Below are 24375 nucleotides of genomic sequence, written 5' to 3' on the forward strand. Positions count from 1 at the left end.
TGTGGAAAGTACAGTATGTGCATGGTATGTTTGAGTCTGCAAAACTGATGTCAGAATTCTGGAAGATCCTTGCAGCCTCTAGAGGAATGAGTCATCAAAGGGAATTTGAGGAAGTGGGTAGTGCTATAAAAGCTGAATCCAAGGGGCCTTGATCGGTCATTGAGCATGGAAGCCGTCAATCATTCCTGTTCAGCAAATCAGCTCCCAACAAACTAGCCCACAACCACTTGGATCACTTCATACAAAAACTCAATGGGTAGCCTTAAAGGGAACTCAAGATTTGAAAGGAGAAGGGAAGAAGAGGCGAAGGAAAGCAGGCTGACCCCAGAGAAAGATGTGGTATCACCGAGGCTAGACTCAACCACATGCCAGGTTGATGGATGAAGATGAGTTGCTTTGCAGAAGGGTAGAACCAGCTTTAATTTCTGGCCTGTGTGCATGTTTCCACAAAAACAAAAACTGCAGAGAGGAAAGAGAACAGGCAGAGGAAAGAACCAAGAACAAGGGTAAAATCAACAACCATGGACGACTCCAGGAGAGAGGTAAAGGGAGAACTAGCCTGAGCCTCAAGGTGGCCAGAAAGTGTCCCACTGAACTACAGGACAGAATGGGGTGGGCCAGGCCCATGGGAGAGGGTCACCAGCCCAAAGCTGGAGAAAGGGCAGTGGAAAGAGCTCAAGAGGGAACAAATTCTTGCCTCACTTGGCTGCTGGGTCAATCCAAATCTGCCATGAATTGAAATAAATCATTTTCATTTACCTGAGTCAAATCAAGGACTAGGTAAGCATGGGGTAGCTTCTAGGCTGTGACAACCAATAATGGGTGGCTATAGTCTGAGAAATTGGAACTGTTTTTGCTTAATTATTTCTGCATTTGTACATGTATTTTTTCCTTTTGAAAACATTGCCGGAGGTCTTAGCTAAACTTAAATTTAGGAAGGATAGAGTTCTACGCATAGCTACTGATAAGTGAAGAAATTCCAGTGCTCAGAGAGCATAGGTAAAGGAGAGAAAGAGTCTCAAAATGCTTTCTCGGGCGGGCCGCGGTGGCTCAGCGGGCAAAGCGCTTGCCTGCTATGCCGGAGGACCTCGGTTCGATCCCCGGCCCCAGCCCATGTAACAAAAACGGAGAAACAGAATGCAATAAAACAAGAAAATGTTTAAAAATGTTTCCCTTTCTTCCTTCCTTCCTTCCTTCTATCCTTCCTTCCTTCTCTCTGTCTTTCCTTAAAAAAAAAAAAAAAAAAAAAAAAAAAAAATGCTTTCTCAACCCCTTCCCAAGCACACAAGATTGAAATCGGAGCTTGAAGGAAAGTAACTGACTAAAAGTTTGTAAAATTTCCCTAACTATTTGATATCTGGACAAATGCTATGTCCTAAAGATGACATTGGACCAGGCTGTTAGCAGAAATTTAATATCCCTCTTTTTTTTCCTTTCTGTTTTTTTGGTTCAATAGTCAAAGGAATGATAACATCTACTATATAGACAGGCACCCACACACCCCCCAAAAACAGTTTAAATGAATTTTATCTTAAATCTTCATTACAGCCCTTTGAGGTGAGTATTATTCTGACCCCTCTTTTACCAATGAGGTGGGTAGAATGCTGCCTGATCCCATGCCTGCATCCTCCACCACTTTCAGTGTGAACCCAGTGTAATCTTCACACAGTGCCACAACAGAGCAATTCGGTCTTGGTTTGAAGTGTCAGGTGTAGTCAAGATGTTTGGAGGGTCATTTGTGGTATATCAAACAACTGACTGACATGACCACTTCCTTTTCAGCCATGGTTTTGTCGTCTATGGATATGCCTGGTGGCTTCCTCTCAAAAGAGGATGAGAAGAGGCAGATGGGAGGTGAGTAGGCTCATGAGGAAATAGGCGTGAGTGGAAGCGGAAACAGTGTGGTCAGTGACATTTCACCTCCATATAGACTTACAGTGGCTTCACTTAAACAAAATTAAATATAGCAAGGATGAATTAAAGGGACTTGGATAATTTTGTGATGAACCAATGAAGCTATCAAATTGGGACAGATTGCCAAAATGAGGCATGTGTCTGATTTCCTTCCCAAAAGAGCTGTAAAGGAAAATTGGTCTAATTTATGTAGTTTCCAGATCAAGGGGTGGGACTAGCTTGGGTGACATAAGGAAGAGGGCACTGACCTAGAAGACAGGAGAATAGAATCTCTATCTATCTCAACCAAATAATTAAAAACTCTGAGCCTCAGTTTCTCTCTTGTTGAACAAGCCGGAGGTCTTTTCAGCTGTAAAATTCTATGATTCACTCATAAGTCTGTTGCAAAGAACAAAGAAAATAGTAATGATCTTGTAAAATTTGTTGTTTCAAGTTTATCTTTCCCCTGCATCTTGGCTGGTTGCTGTGGCTTCTTAGAAAAGCCAGAAGTAGTGACCCAACTTCTCTATTAAGTAGTGAATAGAAATTGAGTAGTTTGAAATGCCAGTGGTCAATGAGAGAGAGGGTAAGGAGTATGGTATTTATGAGTTTTTTCTTTTTATTTCTTTTTCTGGAGTGATGCGAATGTTCTAAAAAAAGATCACAGTGATGAATACAAAACTATATGATGACATTGTGAGCCATTGACTGTATACTGTGGCTGGACTCTGTTTGTATGAAGATTTTGCAATAAAAATATTTAAAACAAACAAACAAAAAAAAAACAGCAAATAGAACAGCTCCCCTGAGGTGAAGGCAATGGGCTATAAGTGCTGATGAGCATATACCTACCTCCCAGTGTGCACAGAGAACCTGAAAGTACATTGGGAAACTGAACTCTGATGAGAAAGAGGCAATTTGGAGGAGTATTTATTAGAAAGCAATCTCCCCTTGTATGTGAAGTCTCTACCTATGCACAAAGTCCTTTTTCTGCCTAGGTTCCAATAACAGCCAACCTCAGGATGCCGTCCACTTTCAGTCCTGCCTGCCTGCCATTGCCACAACCTATTACTCGATTTTATGAAGCTCAGCCCTGGCTTTCCACGAACTCCTGAAGTTTATAATATGTTGCTTAGCTTCCAGGGCAAAAGCCAGCCCTTATTTTTCTCACACGTCCATCGCCTCGGGGGGCTCCCAGCATCGAATGTTTTGTATCTGCCTTTTCTCTACAGCTTCTCTATTCCCTGCTGTTATCTTTGGCTCGGTTGCTATGGGCGGGAATATGTTTTTGTCCTTGTTTAATAACTGCTTGGCCGCCAGAGGAGCTCATTTCTCATTGTATTGGTGGAGGATTAGTGGAGAGGCTTGGGAGATATTTCCTGTATTAAGCAGCAGGGGAGAGCTTGCTGGGTCTGAGCCTTCTTTTGACATAGCGTCATACTTTTTATTTTTTCACTTTCTCTTTTGGAATGTGCTGAGGCCAGCTATTTGCATCTAGAGTGGCCAAGTCCTCCCTGACACTTTGCAGAGCTCCTTCCTTTTTCCAGGTGCCCTCTTGGGGAGATCGTCCTCAGTCTCAGGCAATCATCTAGTTGATTTTTTTTATATTTGGGATCTAACAGTGTACTGCATCACTGACTTAACTTTCTAGGTTTAATTGTCTTTAAACCTATTTCATACTTCAGATTCCTTGATGATTAACTCATCAGCCTTCTACTGGAGGCACCAACTCCTTGACAATTACCTTGAACCAGGGAAATCTGTCTTGCCTGAGAGTAATCAAATATCAAGTTTGCAACTCTGTCCGAAACTTTAAACCAACTGCTGGTAGGAATTTTGGTATTCTTGTGCCTGCCTGCAATAATTGTCAAAAGACTGAGAAAATCTACGCAGAGAAATTACCAAAGGGGAGCAAAAATGTCTGAATTTTTGGTTCCTGATTGAAATGAGACCAAAAAGAATAAATACTCAAACTCTGACCTTTCTGAAAGTTTGGGGTTGAGGAGTGTGTCACTGTGGATGTGACCCAGGCTGGCCTCTAAGCAGGAGATCTTGTGTTTTAATTTTATGGCCACCACTTGAAAAGCCCTTGGGGAAGCTTCACCTCTCTTTTCCACAATTCTCTCATCTATCAAATGTGGATAATTCTGGCTCATGGGATTGCTGTGAGATATAAATATGAGAGCACCTTGTAAACAGCAAACACACAATTGTTAGAATTGAATGAGAGTATAAGTGAAAGCACTTGTAAACTGCATAGAATCACCCAAATGTTAATAGCTTGTGTTTTGATTTGCTAAAAGCTGCTGAAATGCAGTATACTAGAAATGGATTGGCTTCTACAAAGAAGATTTATTTGGTTACAAATTTATAGTTCTAAGGCTATGAAAATGTCTGAATTAAGGCTTCAAGAAGAGGATACCTGGATTTTGAGGAAAGCTTGCCAGCATCTGGAACACCTCTGTCAGCTGGGAAGGCATGCTGCTGGCATCTGCTGGTCCTTGCTCCCAGTTCGTTGCTTTCAGCTGCTGATTCCAGTGGCTTTCTCTCTGTGTCCTGTGGCTTTTCTCTTAGCATCTTCAGGACATTTCTCTTCCTAAACATCTGTGGGTCCTCTCTTAGCTTCTCTGGGGCAAACTCTGGATTTCATCTCTGAGCTTCTCTCAGCTCTCTCCAGGTTCTGGGTCCTTCAGGTACTGTGGGTCTTTGTTTAGCATCTGTTGGAGCATTTCTGTCTGGGCTTTCTCCCAAATGTAAGTAGATGAAGACCCACCTTGAATGGGTGGGGTCATATTTTCATGGAAACAACCTAATCAAGAGATGCCACTCAACAATAGGTCTGCTCCACAAAACTGGATTAAGAGAACATGGCTTTTCTGGGGTACATAATAGTTTCCAACCAGCACAGCTGGAGAGGCTCCAGTGAAAACCTTAACGTACTTCAAAGTGTGGGGAGAACCGTTTTCTCCTTGCAGCGATATTTATCATTCCTTTCAAATATGACCTGAATCTCATTCCTAGTTGGAGGAATACCTCATGGTAGGAGGCAAAGCCACCTCCCGCCGCAGTTGTAGAGATGGCCACACCTTGCCTCCCCAGACTAGGGCATGGGACCAGGTCATGGTGGCCCAGACTCTACAACCAGAGGCTCCTGCCCCAGGCCATGATCTAGAAGGCAGTGGTTCAAAGAAGAGAGACAGTGCCAGTCCAACCGGTTACAGGAGGGCCAAGTGACCACTGCATCTGGTCTGGAGACAGCAGAGGCAGGGGAGCAGGGGCGGTGTTCAGGGTCCACCTCCGGTTCTGTGGATGATTTGGGGTGCCATTCCAGCTGCCTTACTTCCTGCGCAGTGAAGGGTTAACTCAGCAGGCTTGATGTGTTTGAATCCTGCACATTCTAAAGAAAGAATTGGTCTTTGTTGGGATCCTGGTGATAACCTATACGCCTTTGGAGTATCATGCCTTGTAAGAGTGTCTTTATACATCTGGGATCTTGGCCCATGCCAGATATTAATTCTAGCAATGTGATTTATGGTGGGGGCCTTTGACTTCTGGGGGTGGTGGAATGAGATGCTGGAGACTGGGTATTCTATCAATCATACTGGTGCTGGATGTGTACCTGACTGATCTCCAATGAAAACCCTGGATACCAAACTCAGGCAAAGACATTGCACATGTTGTAGCACATTACTGCTAAGAGAAATAAGAGCTTACTGCACAACTCCACTGGGAGAGAACAACTCTTCTGGACCCAGCCTTCTGTACCTTTTCCTTTGCGAATTTAACCTGAATCATTTCACTGTAATAAACCATAATCATGAGTATAACAGCTTTTCTGAGTTCTATGAGACCTTCTACTCTGTCTTTGAACCCAAAGGTGGCCTTGGGGAATCCCTAACCCACCTCCAGTTTGGATGTGTAGCCATCTTATATATTCTATAAGCTACTGGGATAGACAGTTTCAGGTGTCAACTTCACCCAGTTGTCTGGTGAGGCAAGCACTGGCCTGTTATTGCAAGTTTATTTTGTGGCTGCTTAATAATCCAGAAGGCTGGTTTATTAAATCACCATCAGTTGATCACATCTGTGTCTGATTACATCTATGATCAACTAAGGATGTGTCTTCTGTATCTATGGAATCCAATCAGTTGGGTTTAATCTAATCAGTTGAGGACTTTTAAGGGAGAATTGAGAATTTTCATTTCTTCTTCAGCTAGCCAACCTCTGCTGTGGAGTTCATCGAGGACCTTCATTGGAGTTGCCAGCCTCACTGCCTGCCCTATGGATTTTGGATTCTTGCACCCCTATGGTTGCATGAGATACTTTTATAGATCTCATATTTACAGAAATCTCCTGTTTGTTTTGTTTCTCTAGAGAACCCTAACTGATGCAGCTACCCAATATTCCTTTCTAAAAACTTTTTTATCATAGAAATTTTGAAACAAAGAAAATGGAAGGATATAGGATTATGAACCCCTGTGGATCTATCAGCTCAGCAATTATTAATATTATGCTCAAATCACTTCCCCTACTTCTGTCTCTCCCTCCTCTGATTTTGTTTTGTTTGCTGAAGCATTTTAATAAGTCTTAACATCATCATCATATTATTCATCCCTAAATATCTCAATGTGTATTTCTAACTGAGAAGGATTTTTTTAACACAACCCTCATACCTTTGTTCTACCCAATAGAATTAGCTGTAATGACCAGCATATGCCAATATCTGTTTCAGCTTAAATGAACAAGAAATGCTTTCTCTTGCTTAGAAGACCTAGACTAACTCCCTCTCTCAGTCCTACTACCTTGATCCATAAAATGGAGACTTAACTCTTCTGGAAGTATTGGGAAGAATATCTTCCATTTCTCTCTGCCCACCCCCCACCCCCACTCTTCCATTGGGAGGAAAGTATTATCTGATGGGGGATTGGAGTGGCACAGGAATGTGTACTCTGTGCCCACAAAGTAGCTGCACTCAGCCTTTCATTTGTTTCCATGGGTGACCACAGGTAAGTTGGAGCCTTGGGCCACCATGCAAGGCCTGGAGGCTGATCCTTTCCTGTCCCCCTGCAGGCACGTGAGGAGTGTAAGGAGGGGGTTCTGGGTAAATGTCTGCTCTACACATCCCAACTGCTCTCTGCTGACCACATCCCAGCATGTGGTCTTGGAGAAATGCTGAAGGAAGCCTGATTTGGCCACCCATTTAAGCTGTGGTCTTTAACTTTGTCAGCAACAAAGCTTATATTTTGGTCTCCCTTTGATGCTAGCACCTTTCTCTAAATTGTTCCAAATTTAATGGTGAGGGTGGAGAGGTGATATTATTTATAAGCCTTCAACTTTAACATATTCAAAGTATTTGAACTATCATTACTGAAAACCAAGCATAATGCTACAGAACAAGGGAACAAAGATGAATAGAGCTTGGAAGGGGAGGAGATGGGAATGTTCTTGTTGTATATATATGTTATAGTTGGGTTCATGTGCAACCTGGCCAGGTGATAGTGCCCAGTTGTCTGGTCAAGTAAGCACTGGCCTAGCCATTATTGCTGGTTAATATACCAGAAGACTGTTTTGTTAAATCATAAGCATATTGATTGCATTCGTAGCTGATTATACCTGCAGTCAGCCAAGGGGAATGTGCAATTAGTGACATTTAATCAGCTGAAAGCTTTAAAGGAAAACTCAGAAGAAAAAATCTCTTTCTGCTTCAGCCAACCAGCCTCTCCTGAGGGATTAATTAAGATCATTGGACTGTCGGTGTGCAGCCTGCCCTGTGGAATTTGTACTTGTGCATCCCCACAATTGCATGAGATACCTTTATAAAATCTCATATTTACAAATATCTCCTGTTGGTTCTGTTTCCCTAGAAAACCCTGACTACTACAGCTTGGTACAGGGAGTGGTTCTTCAGAAACAGAATCTGTTTTTTTGTTTTGTTATTTTTTTTTAACTTTTTTTATTGCACAGTATAATATATATATAAAGCAAAGAAATTAAAAAGCAATAGTTTTCAAAGCACTATTCAATAAGTAGTTACAGGACAGATCCCGAGTTTGTCATGGGCTACCATATGATTCTCTCATATTTTTCCTTCTGGCTGCTCCAGAATATAGGAGGCTAGAAGGCTTAAATACTTTTTTTATCATTACAATCAAATTTTTTTCCCTTTTTCTTGTGTGAAAAATAACATACATACAAAAAAGCTATAAAATTCAAAGCACAGCACCACAACTAGTTGTAGAACATATTTCAGAGTTTGACATGGGTAAAATTTCACAGTTTTAAGTTTTTACTTCTAGCTGCTCTGAAATACTGGAGACTAAAAGAGATATCAGTTTAATAATTTAGCATTCATATTCATTTGTTAAGTCCTATCTTCTACGTATAATTCCATCATACCCCTCTTTGTGGTTGTTTGGGCTATGGCAATTCTAAATTTTTGATATTGGAAGGGTCTGTCACTAGTATGGGGTAAGGAAATGGAAGTATCTGATGTTCTGGAGAGGCTGGGCTAGGTTTCAGTACTTACCTGGACCAGGGACCCATCTGGAGGTTGTAGATTTCTGGAAAGTTACTCTAATACATGGAACCCTTGTGGAATCTTATGTATTGCCCTAGGTGTTCTTTAGGGTTGGCTGGAATGGTCCTGGTTGTGGGTTGGCAGGTTATGATAGATAGCAAAGTCTAACTGAAGTTTATGTAAGAGTAGCCTCTCAACTCTAATGAACTCTCTCTGCCACTGATACTTTATTTCTTAAACTTCTTTTCTCCAATTTTGTCAGGATGAAATTGTTGATCTTAGGGTGCCAGGTCTGTATTCATCCCTGGAAGTCATCTCCCATGTCACCAGGGAAAGTTTCATCCCTTGATGTCATGTCCCACGTAGAGGGGAGGGCAATGATTTCACTTGCATACCTGGGCTTAGAGAGACTGAGGCCACATCAAAGCAACAAATAAGGTCCTCCAGAAGTAACACTTAGGCATGCCTATAGGTAGGCTAAGCTTCTGTGCTACCTATGTAAGCTTCACAAGAGTAAGCCTCATGATCGAGGGCATGGCCTATTGATTTGAGTGTCCCTAAATTTTGACATAGAATCAGGGGATTCCCTGACGGTAAGGTTTAATAGTTTCATTTTCTTTCTCCCATCCCTTTGCCAATCCTTTTTGATTATCTGCTTAATATACTCCAGGATGTATCCAGGCATTACAATAATCTATTTAGGATTAAAGGAACTCTTTCTTATCCTGTGCTCCCTGTTTCAATTGTTCAAATGAGCTATGCAGATAGGTTGAATTAGATTATGTACTACAGGAAATTTCAGTTCCAGACCAGATAAACCTTTCTTCCATTGGTCTCAAAGAGTATGTGTGGTTCTAAAATATAGATACTGTCTTCCTTACTCCTATGTTCTGAATTACTTTGACCTCAACCTGTTCGGCTTCATTCTTATCTCTAAATATCAGGTTATATATATAAAACAGCCTCTCAAAATCCGGAAATAATAATCACCACTCCAGACTTAATGTGTCTGCTCTTAAAGGTTACAATCTAGGCCCCTGGTTTCTTATAAATATTTTCTAAAGGTGACCTACCTTTTTCGTTCTTTTGTTTCTGGCTTATTTTTTTTCTACCAAATGTCCCACATGTTAATTCACACCATTGCATGTCTCACGACTTTGTTCCTTTTTGTAGCAACACAGCCTTTGTTCATAAGTGTACACCATTGTTTGCCAATCTCCTTCTCCATCAGTGCATTCTTCATCCACCTGCATTCATCGGGCATCATGTATAGGGCTGAAAGTCCGTAGTCCACCAACATCCTCAATTTTAGAAAATGTCATTGTTCCCAAATGAAAGTAAACCAATAAACACACCCTCGCTAATTCGGAAATCTAAACCTCCTCTTAACTCTTGCCCTCCCCCCCCCCATTATTTATCTCTGCTGTTGCTGTAGTAGTGCTGATGGTTTCCTTTTGAACATAGCTCATAGAATGCAATAGCTTAACAGAATCTTAAAAGTGGGTTTTTGCAAATTGGCTTTCTACTCTGATTAGACTCAAAGGCACTAATGGCTCTATTTCCAATAATCAAGATGGAACTGACAGTCCATAGCATGAGTTGGCAATAGAAATATGCAAAATATCATCATTTGATTCTGCTAATTGTACACATATATGATGCAAGTCTCTGAGTGATAGTGCTTTGATACCGTATAACAGAGTTTTGTGGAGTTAAGAGGTATAATGGTTTTGACTGATTGTTCTTAGATATGTTGGATACAGTTATAAGCGAAAAGGATGAGCTGAAGTCTTCAAATTTGCAACTTAAACATCATATGATAGACATAAAAGTTTCTATGTATGCCCTGAAAGAAAATCTTATTTCCTGTGATTGTAAACTTCAGATCTCTGAAAACCAGACCCAGAGCCTCAGTATGCGAGTAGCAGATTTATAATGTAAACTAAAATCGCAACCTTACAGGGTGTCTACTGTTAATGTAAAGACATTAACTGAAAAAGAATGGGATCCTGAAAATTTGGATGGGCATATATGGGTTGATATTATGGCAGTGTGGATATTGGAACCCTGGATTCTGCTGGGGAATCCTCTAATGGTCTAGAGAAACCTCTAATGGTCTGCCCTGAGGGAAAAGCATCCCCCCACCTCCAGCCTTCCCTGAGGAGACAGCTGCCTAATCTCCAGCCTGCTTTGAGGAAGCAGATTCCCAACCTCTAATCTACCCTGAGGAGTCTGCTATCCATCTCTCACCTAAAGAAATTAGCCCTTAAGTGCCTGCTAAATCTATAATCACCTCCCCTGGGAAAATATCCCTCACTCCTTTGTCCGGAGAGATTTAGTGCATTTCTGGTTGTATGCAGGACAGTTGAGTATTGTTAGGTGAAAACCATGTCTGTAATTGTGTTCTACTTAGAGATTAAATATGGCTTAAAGTAGTGTGTATAGCTTCCAAATTAATAAGGGTTGGACTTTTATGGTTCAGGTTCATGTGCCAACTTGGCCAGGTGGTGGTGCCCAGTTGTCTAATCAAGCAAGCTCACTGGCCTAACCATAACTGCAAGGACATTTCATGGCTGGTTAATATACCAGAAGGCTAGTTTATTAAATTATAAGCACATTTATTGCATCCATGGCTGATTACATCTGCAGGAGGCCAATGGGAGTGTTATGGAAAACATTTAATCTAATAATGACATTTAATCTAATCAGCTGAAGGCTTTAAAGGAGAAGTCAGAAGAGAGAATCTCTCTCTACTAAAGCCAGCCAGCCTCTCCTAAGGGATTCATTGAGATCTTCATTGAAGCTGTCAGCTTATGACTTGTGCATCCCACATTTACATGAGACACCTTTATAAAATCTCATATTTACAGATATCTCCTGTTGGTCCTGTTTCCCCAGAAAACCCTAATACAATATGTTTCCACAATTTAAATAAAAAGAATGACTAAAGAGACAATAACAATTAAATGCAGCCAATGATCCTAGACCAAAACTAATAATGGAAGAGAAAAAGCCCAAAAGGCATTATTGAGAGATATGAAAAACCAGAATGCAGATTATAAGCTACATATCAATGTTAAATTGCTTGAACTTGACAACTAAAAGTGGTTACCTAAGAGAAAAACCTTGTTCTCAGGAAATGTACATGGAAGAATTATGTGATCAAGTAGTATGATGTTTACAACCTACTCTCAAATGTTTAGGATATGGCTAGGCAGCCAGATGGATGAGAGGATGAATAGATGGATGAATGGATGGAAGGTATGGACGGATGTATGGATACGTAGATAATGTACAGATAGGACGATAAAGCAAGTGGGGCAAAATGATAACAGTTGGTGGATCTTGGCGTCTGGGTGGGGGTGAGAGTTTATTGGAGTTCTTTTCATGGGTTTTGCATTGTTTTTGCAATTGTTCTGTAAGTTTGAAATTATTTCAAAATAAAAAGTCTAAAAAAAAGATTAGAAGAACAATGTTCCTGCCCTGACAGGCCTGGGTTATTGTAATAAAGCAGGAACAACTTCAAGAGGTTCTGGGAGCACCGAGTCTAGTGCAGTTTCCCAGAAGAGAGGGCATTTGAAGGAGTGAGATTTTCCCACAGAATAAAAGAGGAAGACCGGCCTTCTAACTGCAGAAAAGCTATGTAAGTGAAGAGAACAGCAAAGCATGAAATTCAGGGAACAGCAAGGATTTGGATAGGTGGTAGAGAAACTGGAGTCGTGGAGGAGAGGGAGGCCAGGGTGAGGAACTGGATAGGCATGAGTTCCATCTGAAAAGCAAGGGGATGACATAAAATGTTTATAAATGAGGGTCACTTGTGTCTTTTATAAGACCATTTTAGCAGATGTTTCAGAGAATGGATGTACAGAAATGACCCTAGAGGCTGGGAAAATAGTTAGGAGCCTGTTGAAAACAATCCAAGCAGGATACCAGGAAGACTTGAGTCAAGAAAGGGAGGGGACAGATTTAAGAGATGTTTTGGGGATATGATTTATATACTGTTTGTTCCAGAAAATGATTTTTATGTAGATATTCACTGAATACAGCAAGATAAGAAAAATTAGAAGTGGGAGAGAGAAAACAAGGGTAGAAAAATAAAAAAGCATCAGGAAAGAGGTCAGCATATTGCATCCACATCCACAAACACATAAACACACACATACACAAACATTTCATTGCAAGGGATGAATCACAAATTTAGCTCTCTCCTTTCCAGCAGTCAACGCCAGCAGGGAAGAATCCTTTATACACATTACAGTGCTTATAAGATCAAAGTAAACCAGTTGTTCAGGAGGAGCATAACTATTCCTGAATCTAAAGCAAAAAAAACACAAACTTCTTATGGTAATCCTTACAATGAAGACACATATAGTGTAAGTATCCTCAGCAAGATTCTTACTGTAAACACAGTGATTTCAAAAGGCTGTTTCTTTCAGTAATCTTTACTATCCAACTGCAGGCAGTAAACCAAAGAGAAAGTCAGGATAAAGCAATTGTAGCAGGATCAGAAATTAGGCCATTATATTCAGCTTTGAAGATGAGGAGAATTCATCTTCTGTATTTTTATTATTGATCTCATCTTCCTCCCAATTTCTTTCCACCTGGATAGGGAAAATGGGGAAACACCAGGGTAACTTGATCTCCTCTGGTTCCAACAGTCCCTTTTGGGTAATTCACTTTCTAAAGCAAAGGCTCAGCCTTTCAGATGTATTCCCCAGGGCTCTGCTTCTCCCAGATATGTCTGGAATACGTGACTGCAGACAGGCCCACTTAAGACTTATTCTGATCTTCACAGTGATGTAGCCCATCGACCTGGCCATGTGCACCCAGCTGCCTTTCCCTGCAGATTCTGCCCTATGTGTGTCTGGTCTTCTTGTCCAACTCAGACGGGGCCTGGAGGTTTCCCGATCCCATCCAGCCCCACCTTTATTCTGGCAATGGCTCTGAGTCCCAATCACTCCTCCCAACTTTCCCCCTGGAGTCTCAGTCACACCCTCCAGACCCAGCTGGTCCCATGTTCCCATGGTGCAGAGAGACTTCTGAATCCTTCCACGCCACGTGGGAGTTGGGGGAAGCTCTCATCACCCACCTGCCTTGCATGGCCCCTCTCATTCTGCTGTGGCTGCCCCGCACGGCTGTAAGACTGTTGCCTCTCTGGCTGCATCCCTCTCTGCCCAGAGGTGCAAATGAGGGATGGGCACAAGTATTTGGCTGCTTACCATCAACAGACCCTAGGCTTCAACCTGGTGGGCAGAAGTCAGGACACATGGGTGGGACGTGCCTCTCAGTCCTTTCTCCCTTTTGCACTCTGTTCTACACTACAACAGCTGGACTTTCCCTCCTCTCATTGGGAAGGGGACTTCCATATGGATATAAACCCTGAGTTCTCCCTAGCATGGCTTGTGGTGAATTTTAGTATTTAACCAGAATACACCTGGCTTTTGAGGTTATGACATTTTAAGGAATTTGGTAAAACACAAAACCAAAAATCATTTCTTTCAATAAAGTCCTACTTTGAAGACTAATCTCATTAGAGACTCGGAAACCTTATTTTGACAACCAAGTGCTAAATATTGATTTTTCTTAAAAAAAAAATTTCCTCTTCTAAAAGAACCACCCTCCTCATCCATGCCATCCACCCCACCCTGCTAAATACTTTGAGGAGAGATGTTTGTAGCTGGATAGCTTGGGAGAAATCACATGCATGGAAATGTGGAAAAGAAAAGCAAGTTACTATTCCTATTGCAAACTTCCTTAGGGTAGGAAATGGGGCAATATTTGGGAAATGGAATCTCCTAGCCTGTTTCTGTAGTCATGAAGAGCAAAAGACCAGTCAAAGGTGACCTCCAGTTTCTGAATTAGACAATTGAATGAAGATACTATAAATCAGGATGGGAGATCCAAGAAGAGGATCAAGGGGAAAATAGCATGTCTAAATTGGAGCTTGTTAGAATTGAGGTGCTTATTGGCTGTCTAGAGAGAGAGATACTAAGTAGCACTAGATGGTCTGGAGATAAAGGATTCAGATAACATTTTTTAGGTAGTAACTGAAGTGGGGATTAGAGATTTCCTAAGAGGATGGCTAAAGTTTGCAGCCTAGGCAATGCCTAGCCTTTAGAAGTTGATTCAGGATTAAACAAAAGCCTTCCACATAGCTTTGTTCTGGAGTTAAAAATGTTCAGTAGTGTTATGGATGGAATAGTGCCGCCCCCAAAAGACATGGTCAATTCCCACTGCCTGAGCTCATTTATATGAATATAAATATAATCTTTATTATATGGCCAAACTGAATCATGTGGGCCTTAATTGCATATGTCTGGAGTTCTTATAAGGGGAAGAAATTTGAACCATGAGCAGTCAGAGTGAGGAAGAGACCACAGGGGACAGCTGCCCATGCAATGGAGACAAAGTTTGAATAATGGGCTGTAAGCAAGCCACAACCTGAATGCTACTGACTTTGGAGAGAGCTTGATCCTGTCAAAACCTTGATATTGGACTACTAGCCTTCAAATCTGGGACACCATAAATTTCTGTTATTAAAGCCAAGCAGTGTGGGGTGGGCCATGGTGGCTCAGCAGGCAGAGTTCTCTCCTGCCATGCTGGAGACCTATATTTGCTTCCTGGTGCCTGCCCATGCAAAAAAAAAAAAAACAAAAACAAAAACCTAGCAGTGTGTACTGTTGGTTATAGCAGCCCTGGAAAACTAAGACAGTTGTCTTTTCTGCAACATCACTTCAATTGCCTCACATCATGCAACACACATAGACATGGACATTCAGCATTTTCCCGTTGCTTTCTGAGCTTTTCAAATCCCTAAGTTCAAGGCCTTCAACTACATGATTTTATTTTTGTAATCACATCTCCTAGTTCTTCCCAATACATACTCTATGTGTCCATCGACTAATTGTACTTCTCTCCAATCCCTGGAAAATGCCATGTTCATTGCTTTGCTTTTGCTATTTCCTCCTTTCAGAATGCATTCAACCCCAGGCTTTGAAATCCTGATTTATAGAGACACTGCACAGATGCTACTTCTGTGAGTATTTTCCCGACCATTAAAATTCTACTAACATTTGTTAAGAACATGCTGTGCACAAAGCACTGTGAGAAGTATTCTGTTAAGCTACCTACTCTACTATGAAGCAATCAGTATTTCGCAAAGTGGCCCACCCACCACCCACATACTGTTAGTTCTACAGATTCTAAGGCCACTTATCAAATCCACTGAGTAAGAATTTCTCATGTGTAGCTCAGAACAATACATTTTTAAACAAACTTCTAAATGACCTTTATACCATGGGTAGTTTGGAGTTGTTATGTACCCCAGAAAAGGCCATGTTCTTTTAATCTATTCTTGTGGGTGCAGATCTATTGTGGGTGGGAACCTTTGGTTAGATTGTTTCAAATGAGATGTGACCCAGCCCACTCCAGTTTGGTCCTAATCCTTTTACTGGCGTCCTTTATTAATGGATAAAGGACAGAGAGAACATAGAGTTTAGAGAGAGAGAGACACCCAGAGACATTGAGAGAGAGCCATTAAAACCAGACCCCAAAAGAAAAGGACCAGCAGATATCACCATGCAGTTTCCCACGTGACAGAGGAGCATGCCAGCAATCTTTCCTCAGAGCAGGTATCTTCTTCTTGATGCCTTAAGTTAGACATTTTCTTGGCCTTATGACTATAAATTTGTAAACTAATAAATTGCCATTAAAAAGCCAACCCATTTCTGGTATATTGCATTCTGGCAACTTTAGCAATTCAGAACAGCAGACTATTTGCTTCCTTTCCCTGGGACTGTTATAAAGTTAAGACATACTTGTGGAAATGCTGTGAAACTAGCAGGACTTCATTTCCAGGGACTATGGTAGGTATTATTTAACTAAAGTATATTTTTCGTTTCTGTTAAAAAATCCTGTGACATTAACTGCATCTCTGCCCCACCCTAGAGGTGGCACTCGTGATTTTTAGGTGATTCCCTCTGTGGGAACAAGAGACATGTGTGAACATCAGGTACATTACTCACATTTTTCCTGTAAACTCCACCCAGCAACTGAAAGCCTGTTTTTACTCCAGTTCCTTAAATCATCACCAACTTTGATTAAGAGCCATAAAAACCAGGAAGTGTCTGGAGGTCAAAAATCAAAGTTGACCATAGGCAAAATGGTGAAATTAGTAGTTTTGTCTGCAGTGGCCCCTACCTCTTCTTTCTTTGCTTTCCCCTCTTCTTCATCCCCAACTCAGAGGTGAGGCTGGTTTGCAACTGTTATGTACCCCAGAAAAGCCACACTCTTTTAATCCAATCTTGTGGGGCAGATTTATTGTGGGTAGGATCTTTTGATTAGTTTGTTTCCATGGAGATGTGACCCACCCATTGAAGGTAGGTCTTAATTATTTTACTGGAACCTTTTAAGAGGGGAGCATTTTGGAGAAAACCCAGATACAGGTGCTTGGAGAGGTTGAGAGAACAGTTTGAAACCAGAAGCATGAGGAGAAGGACCACGGACATTGCTATATGCCTTCCCATGTGACAGAGAAACCCCAGTCTCAATCAGCCATTTTTTAATAAAGTTATCCTCCTGTTGGTGCCTTAGTTTGGATGTTTTCATGGCTGTAGAATATAGCTTGTAACTTAATAAATCCCCTTTATAAAAGCCAATCCATTCCTGGTATATTGCATTCTGGCAGCTTTAGCAAACTGAAACAGGGGCCTTCTTTAGCCAACACACCTTCCTTGTTCTGGGGAAGAGCTGATGGCCTAATTCTTACTAAGATGTTAGTGACTTGACAGTTAACCTTCTTGGAGTTTTAAAAAGAGTATGGAAGGTGGTATAGTGCTTAACCCAAAGAATGAATAATTAATGGTGGAATTTTACTCAACAATGACAAGTGAGGAAGGGATATTTTTATCTGGAAGGATTTTCTATGGTCCCTACTATGACTATATACCGGTGAACTCCTAACACTGAGTGTTTTCATGGGGCTGATCCTGGTGGTAAGACACCACCCAGCAACTGAAAGTCATCTACTCTGAGTACCAAAAAGACATTGTCTGATAGGAAAACTACAGAGCCAAGCAGCATGTCTCAGCTGCGGTTCATCCTGGCTTGGGAAACTTTATGGGCTGGCCTCACTCAAGGCCACAGCACACTGCAGCTAATCCTCTTGGACTCAGACAATGTCCAGAGGCCTCTTTGGAATGGGCTGACTGCCTGTTTCAAGGCACAGCCATCCTCCACCCATATCCTGATGGAACACAATAAGGGAAAGGCCACTTGGAAAAGGAAGGCAGTTTATTACAACAGGAAGAATCCTATACTGGTCTTCAGGAAGCCTTGGCTCTGACGCATCACTGCCCTGAATAAACTGGGACATGTAGGCAACTTACCTCACAGGCATATGCTCAGTTTCCTTGTTGCAAAAGGGAGTACCTTAGATTAGGGGATCTCTAAGCTCCATTCCATTCTGATAATAATTCCCTGTATATCAAATAGACAACAGAACTTTAAAGAAACTGCATCATGGAAGGATATGGATTGTTATGTGGCTAGAAAGTCAATGTTGATGCAACACTTTGTGTCTTTGCTACTTAAAAGTGTAGTTCTGGGAACCTGCAATATGGGCCACCTTGGAGCTGGCTAGAAATGCAGAACCCCAGTCTTCCCTTACTAAATCAGAGTCTGCATCTTAACAACATCTCCAAGGGGTGAGATTGCATAGGAGTTTGAGGAGGACCAATTTAATAGCTGCAGCATCTGTCTGGCCCTCATGGCCAGGCTTAGATTTATTGGCTCCACATGACCTCAGAACACAGCTCTGACTCCTTTACAAGGTTTGAAGTCCACCGTCACCTGGGCTCTGTCTCTCCACCTTGTCACCCACCCATTTTCCCCTCCGCACTCCAATGCAGCCATAGGAACTTCTCTCCTTCACCAATGCACTCCTCTGGGCTTATGCTTCAGCCCCTCTCAATTTCAGCTGAGAGTCATTTTCTCATGGTTTCCTTAAGGATAGTTTCCCTGACCCCCAAGAAGATTAAATCTCCTTGTCACTACTCAGCAGTCTGCACATCCCCTTTTGTAACACATTATGTTTGACTGTAATGACTGGTTTAATGTCTTCTTTCCTGTTTGACGCTAACCCCAAGAGAGCAGGGCCTGGTTCAGTCTTTCTTTTTGTGTGTATCCCCCAATGCCTAACTCACTAATTGGCAAGGGAGGTGTTTCCATGAGTATTTATTGAATAGAAGGAAAAGTCCCTAAAGCTCAGCTATGAGGAAGAAATTAGTGAAGTGACAATAGGGTTCTGTTGGCTGTCATTCCAGACATGAGAGAAGAGCAACTTTTATCTTCATTTCTTATTGCTTTGATTCTAAACTCACAAAGAGATTACTTGTGCCCCCAGTGTGCACCCTTTAGGGAAAAAGATCTGTATTGGCCTCTACAGTCTTACTGAAAAGATCCAACTGAGATCCAGGCCTAACTCTCCCTTCCAAAAGTAGAGCTCCTGAGATGGGGAGAGGCATTGGGTGGGCAACTGAAATCAGGGTTGAGGTCTGCAATGTGTACTACTGCCTTCAGGCTCTTGTGGGAGGCACTGCAGCTTGGGTCCCAAGAGAAAGGGTGTCTGTGTTTTGCTAGGTTGCTATTACAAATACCACAAACTGATTTGGGCTTAAGAATAGGAATTTATCCAGTTTTGGAGATTAGAAGGATTTCTTCCTCCCAAGGATTGTTGGCTGCCCAGTCATCCTTGCTTCTTTGGTTTTTCCATTACGTGGTGATGTTCTCTTCTTTCTCTTCCAGGTTCCACTGACTTCTTGCTTTTGGCTCCTCCCCATAGCTTTCTCTCTGTAAGGTCTCTAACCATTGGACTAAGCCCAATCCTGATGCAGTTTGGGCCACAGCTTAATTAAAACTAACACCTTCCCATGTCCTATTTACACTGCGTTCACATCCACAGGAATGGGATTAAGCACACACTTATTTTCTGCAGTACGTAATTCAAGTTACCACAAAAGAGAGAGAAGATAGACCCAGATGTCTGTGGGGCAAGCTCTTACCTGCAGAAAGGACAGGAAGGCTGAGACAGGAGCATGTGGGCAAAGACGGAAATTAGGGGTTTTCAAGTAAAATCTTACTAAGTGACAGGGGACCTAAAGGTTTACTAGAAACTGGACAGTCAGTAAAAAGAGAGTGTTCTCTACCTCCCTGCCTTGTAGGTGTCTACATGGAAGGAGCAAGGGGCATAGAATCTAAGGACCTTCCAGATGGTCGTCAGAGACCACAGAAGAGAGCCCTGGACTTCACTGCTTAGAGTCAAAAGGGGACCATCAACTGATAGATTCAGTGCTTTGCCAACAACCATCTAGTCCATATCGCATCTTTCTTCATCAGTCTCCAAGGCAGGGTAAGGTAGATGCTGTTGATTCCAGGTTGGCCAGAAAGTGGATTGAGGCTCAGAGAAGTGCAGTGACTTTGCCACAGTCATGTGAAAACGCCAGACCCCTAGCTTGGTTTGGTTCCCATTGAATGGCCATGCAATGGCCTGAAAACCGTGGTGAGGTCAAATGAATGGCTCTGTAACCTCAAGCTCTACAAAATTGGTTATGACTGCAGCTGACAGCAACAACCTGATCCAACTCAGTGCAGAAGAAAAGCAAAAGTCATGCCAAGTCAGGATAAAGCTGTGCCTCTCCTATGTTCAGGAAATCTTCAGATAAATTTCTTTTTCAATAACAAGTCCCCTTATGTAAACTAACCAAGAGAAAGCAAACCCAAGTTTCTGCATATTTGAATTGTTTTTTATTATTTTAGCTGGTCTTAGAGTGCTTGTGAGTCAGAAGTGATTTTAGAAATTGGTGCTCATATCACCAGCTGGAATCCAGGTTCTGTTCTCCAATAGTCCTCAGATGCTATGCAAGTATTTGTACATGCATTCTCACACACATCTACACTCGCATTCACAAACTCACATATTCACATATACTCATACACACACTCACACGCATACATCTTCACTGACACACATTCAGATACCCTTACAAACACACATGCATTCCCTCCACACTCACACATTCACATATATACATAATCAACTCACATACATTCCTACATGCATTCACACATCACCCATGCCCTCACACTTACATACCTACACTTACATTCACAAACTAACATTCACGAACCCTCACACATTCACTCACGTACACTCATAAACTCACACAATCACTGAAACACACTCCTATTCAAACATCCTCATATCCACACATACATCACCCACACAAACATACCCCCCACACACACACTTCTCTGGCCAATTCCTCTTTTACTGAACATAAGTATGGTGTGCACTGTACAAAAGGCACTTGTTGCATAAGAATTAAAAAGTAGACAAAGTCCACTGATTATTTAGGTATTTCCAAATATTTGTGTGTTTTGCTTTGTGCACATTTGAATGTTTGGCAAAAGCAAGCATTTCTCTGGGGACATGTGAGTCAGGAATTTCTCATCATCTCTTTCCTACTAAGGCAGAGCAGTGGGGAAAGAAGGGTCAATGAACACTGCCAGGGACTGGCAGGACCTTGCAAAGTTACCACTCCAGCCCTTGCCTCAGGAGAAGCCCTCTCTCCAGACAGCAAAAGGCAAATCCCTCCCCAGCCTACCCTACTTACCTGCCCTCTTTCTCAAAACTTCCCAACAAAGCTCTGGAAGCCCTTCACACCTTCTCAGCTTTCCAAATTGATGCACCCAGGTCAAACTAAACCAGTACCTTACTCAGGGACTTCCAATCTCAGCAGAGTCCAGGGAGGGAAGGCACAGTGATGGCTTCTTTCTGTGGGAACAAATTTCTCTTCTGCAAAATGGGATCAAATGCACAGCTCTCTTGGCTTTTGGACAAAGGCAATATTTATTCTTATCTGCTTGGGTTATTCAGCGTTTGTGACTCGGTTCTATCTATTTCCTTTTGGCATCTATCTGCATCAGTTTTGTCTCCCTCCCATTGTAAACACACAGAAAAGGAAAGACTGGGTCTGTCGCTTTCTCTGGGCAATTGTAAGGATACAATTCCCAGGGCTTAAACCCTTAATTAGTACTTTTTAGTGATAGTAGTAATGGTTGAGGATTCTAAATAAAACATTGTAATAATGAAGTCTTATGGTTTATATAAATGTAAAGGTGATTTTATTTCAGAAGAGAAGGTCATTGATTTGCTTTTGTGCACTTGATCTCAGTACTGGTTCAAACACAAGTAATCAGGTGACTTGTTAGTCTCCTGTGCTATCTCTGTTATGAGTAGACAGGAGGAGAGCTTTTTCTTATGATGTTATGCATTGAATTTATCATTAAGAAGGCTCACTGGCTGAGTGGGGAGAGGAATGAAACCCAATTCTGTTAAAATTTCTCTATCTTCCAAGAAGGTACGAAGGGCAAGAAGCAGGTGAAGATTTTTCTGATATTTAATGACAAGAGTTATCTTAACTACAGTGTGAAGGTTATAGGAAAGAATTATTGAAAGATGGCAGTCCAATGAGGCGAAATTCAAACCTGAATCATGGAAGATCCTATCATTCAGTCTGATATTCATCTACCACCTGGAATATAGAAGGCCATCAATGCATTTTCACTGAATGAATGAGTGAATTCAGCTTTCTCCCTCATCATTGTTGGCTGTATTCCTTAGATATGTTTATATGTCTTGTTTGTATATGGTGGCCAGGTCTTCCCGGTGATTAAGTTACATAATGAGTCCTCAATTCTGTTAAGACCCTATAATGCTGTCTTTGGAAGCTTGTGATGGAAATCCCTTCAGAAAATAACTGTCCCTTCTGACCTTCCAAAAACCATGACTCTGAGTGCAACTTTCACTTGAGGTCAGTCTCAAGATACTTCCTCATTCTCTCTGCAGTGGTAACTGGCTTCTCTATATGCAGTCCAGAGTCTAGATTGTGAGCTGCTTAAGACAGAGAATCTTTTATCTGTCCTCTCAATGGTTTAATAAATCATTGAATATGAGCATATTATTGGGAAAATCAATTGAAGTGGCAAATGATTGGAACTATTGTTTAATCAATCAATGATATCTATTATAAAACGTTAGGATTCCTTGGGAATAGATTGCATTTCCTGGAATTAGGCAAAATGGAAAGAGGACCACAGGCCTTCATGAGTTCAGTAGTTATATGGAATATGGTTATGGGTTTCTTATTGGTGAACTTGTCTCAGCTGTCCAAAGAATAGCTTGGTTTAAGGCTTTAACCATAACACTTGAGCTATTACTTTGGCAGCTTCCACTGGGCAGGTCTTGTAGATATTCCTTATCCTTTTCTCTGAACCCCATGCATCTACTCTATGCATGTGTTAATAAATATCTTATTCAAGAATTTCTCAGTATTTCTCACCAAAGGACCTGTTAAAGGCAGCATGTGAGTGCATGTTTCTCCCCAGTGCTCTAGGATATAGCTTTCTCTAAGACTGGATTATTTTTAAAATTCTTGTGAATGTTGCTATAATGTTTAAATGTATAAAATGTTTATAATGCTTAAAATGCATACAAATATCTTGCTATAAAAATGCTTTAAATTTTAAATTACTGACTCAGGTGACAGCTTTTATTAAGTGAACTTTGGAATAAAATTGGCTCTCTAAAAATGTATGCCAGGTTGTCCCCTTGCTTTCAGGGCCCCCTGTTGAAGGACTTGCTTTGGAGGGCAAGAATTCATGGACAAGGAGTCCCACTGGGCAGGAAGTGTGGAAGGAGGGATCTCCCAGGAGCTATATTCTGGAGAACGTAGAGCAAGAGGAAGGTTAGGTCATCCTGATACCAAGACACAGAATATGACAAGGCTGAGAAGTTAAGAAAGCCCCTGAGGTTGGCAGACACTATGCTGGGGGGTGGTTGTCAGAAAATGCACTGCCCTTTATAAATGGGCGGTGCCATGATTTCCAGACAGATTTGGGTATCATCAGCAGTCTGTGATGAGGTGAAACCAGACATTGACTCCTTGGAGAAAATGGGTAACATTGCTAATCTGGAAAATGGGAAACATAGTACTTATCTCATAGGATAATTTTGGAATTAATTAAAAATGCTTGTAAGGGGCCTAGCACATTCTAAATACTAAAAAGTGGAAGTCATTTTACAATCATAAGCATTATTACCCCTGCAAATACTCAGAAGAGAATTGCCCCAGTAGAAGTTACTGCACTCCTATGTAAAGAACATTAATTACTCTCTTTGGAAAACAGAGCTCAGTAAATAACAGGAAAGACTCATTTCCATCCTGAGTGGAAATGATTCAAAAAAGGTTGAAAGAGAAGAAAAATGGTAGCGATCACCCTTGAGAAATGGCTTCCCAGCACTTCCAGTTTCTCAAATGGAAAACAAATCCACATAGTAACCATTATTTTATGGGGACTTGGTATTTGTCACACACTTTGTAAGCACTTTCTCACTCAACTACAGCCAGCTTCTGAGGTAGGCATTGCTCTCAGAGGGACTGTTCAGATTCATTGGTGATCAGCCATGGGAGATCTGGCGATCGGAACTTCATGTTAGCAGATAGAAATGTCACCCACACTACCTTAGCACTCTATGGCTACTGTAACAAAGTAGTACAAACTGGGCGACTTCAAACAATAGAAATTCATTGCCTGTTCTGGAGGCTACAAATCCAAACTGGAGGTGCCAGAGGGCCCTGCTTCCTCTGAGGTCTGTAGGTTTCTGGTGATGGCTTGCCCGCGATCATGTCATTCTTTGGTCTGTACTATAACTCAGACTCTGCCTCTATCATACGGACATCTTCTCTCTCTGTCTGTGCCCACATTTCTTCTCCTTATTTCATTTAAATCCATCCCAATCCAGTTTGGCCTCATCTTAACAAATAACTCATAATAAATAATAGCATCTTTCAATGATACTGTTTCCAAATAGGGTCACATTCATTAGCCAAGGTTTAAGACGTGAA

General features: G+C 41.5%; 1 long non-coding RNA gene across 1 annotated transcript in view; it reads left to right on the forward strand.

Moving 5' to 3' along the window:
• The first annotated feature begins 259 nt into the window (after positions 1-259).
• LOC143643151 (uncharacterized) overlaps positions 260-24375 on the forward strand; it is a 52084-nt gene continuing 27968 nt past the window's right edge. Inside the window, exons 1-2 of the long non-coding RNA XR_013156157.1 lie at positions 260-542; positions 1783-1854. This is a non-coding gene — a long non-coding RNA (uncharacterized LOC143643151). The remainder of the gene's footprint in view (positions 543-1782; positions 1855-24375) is intronic.

This window comes from Tamandua tetradactyla, chromosome 8 (assembly GCF_023851605.1).
Source record: "Tamandua tetradactyla isolate mTamTet1 chromosome 8, mTamTet1.pri, whole genome shotgun sequence".
NCBI classification, from domain to species: domain Eukaryota; kingdom Metazoa; phylum Chordata; class Mammalia; order Pilosa; family Myrmecophagidae; genus Tamandua; species Tamandua tetradactyla.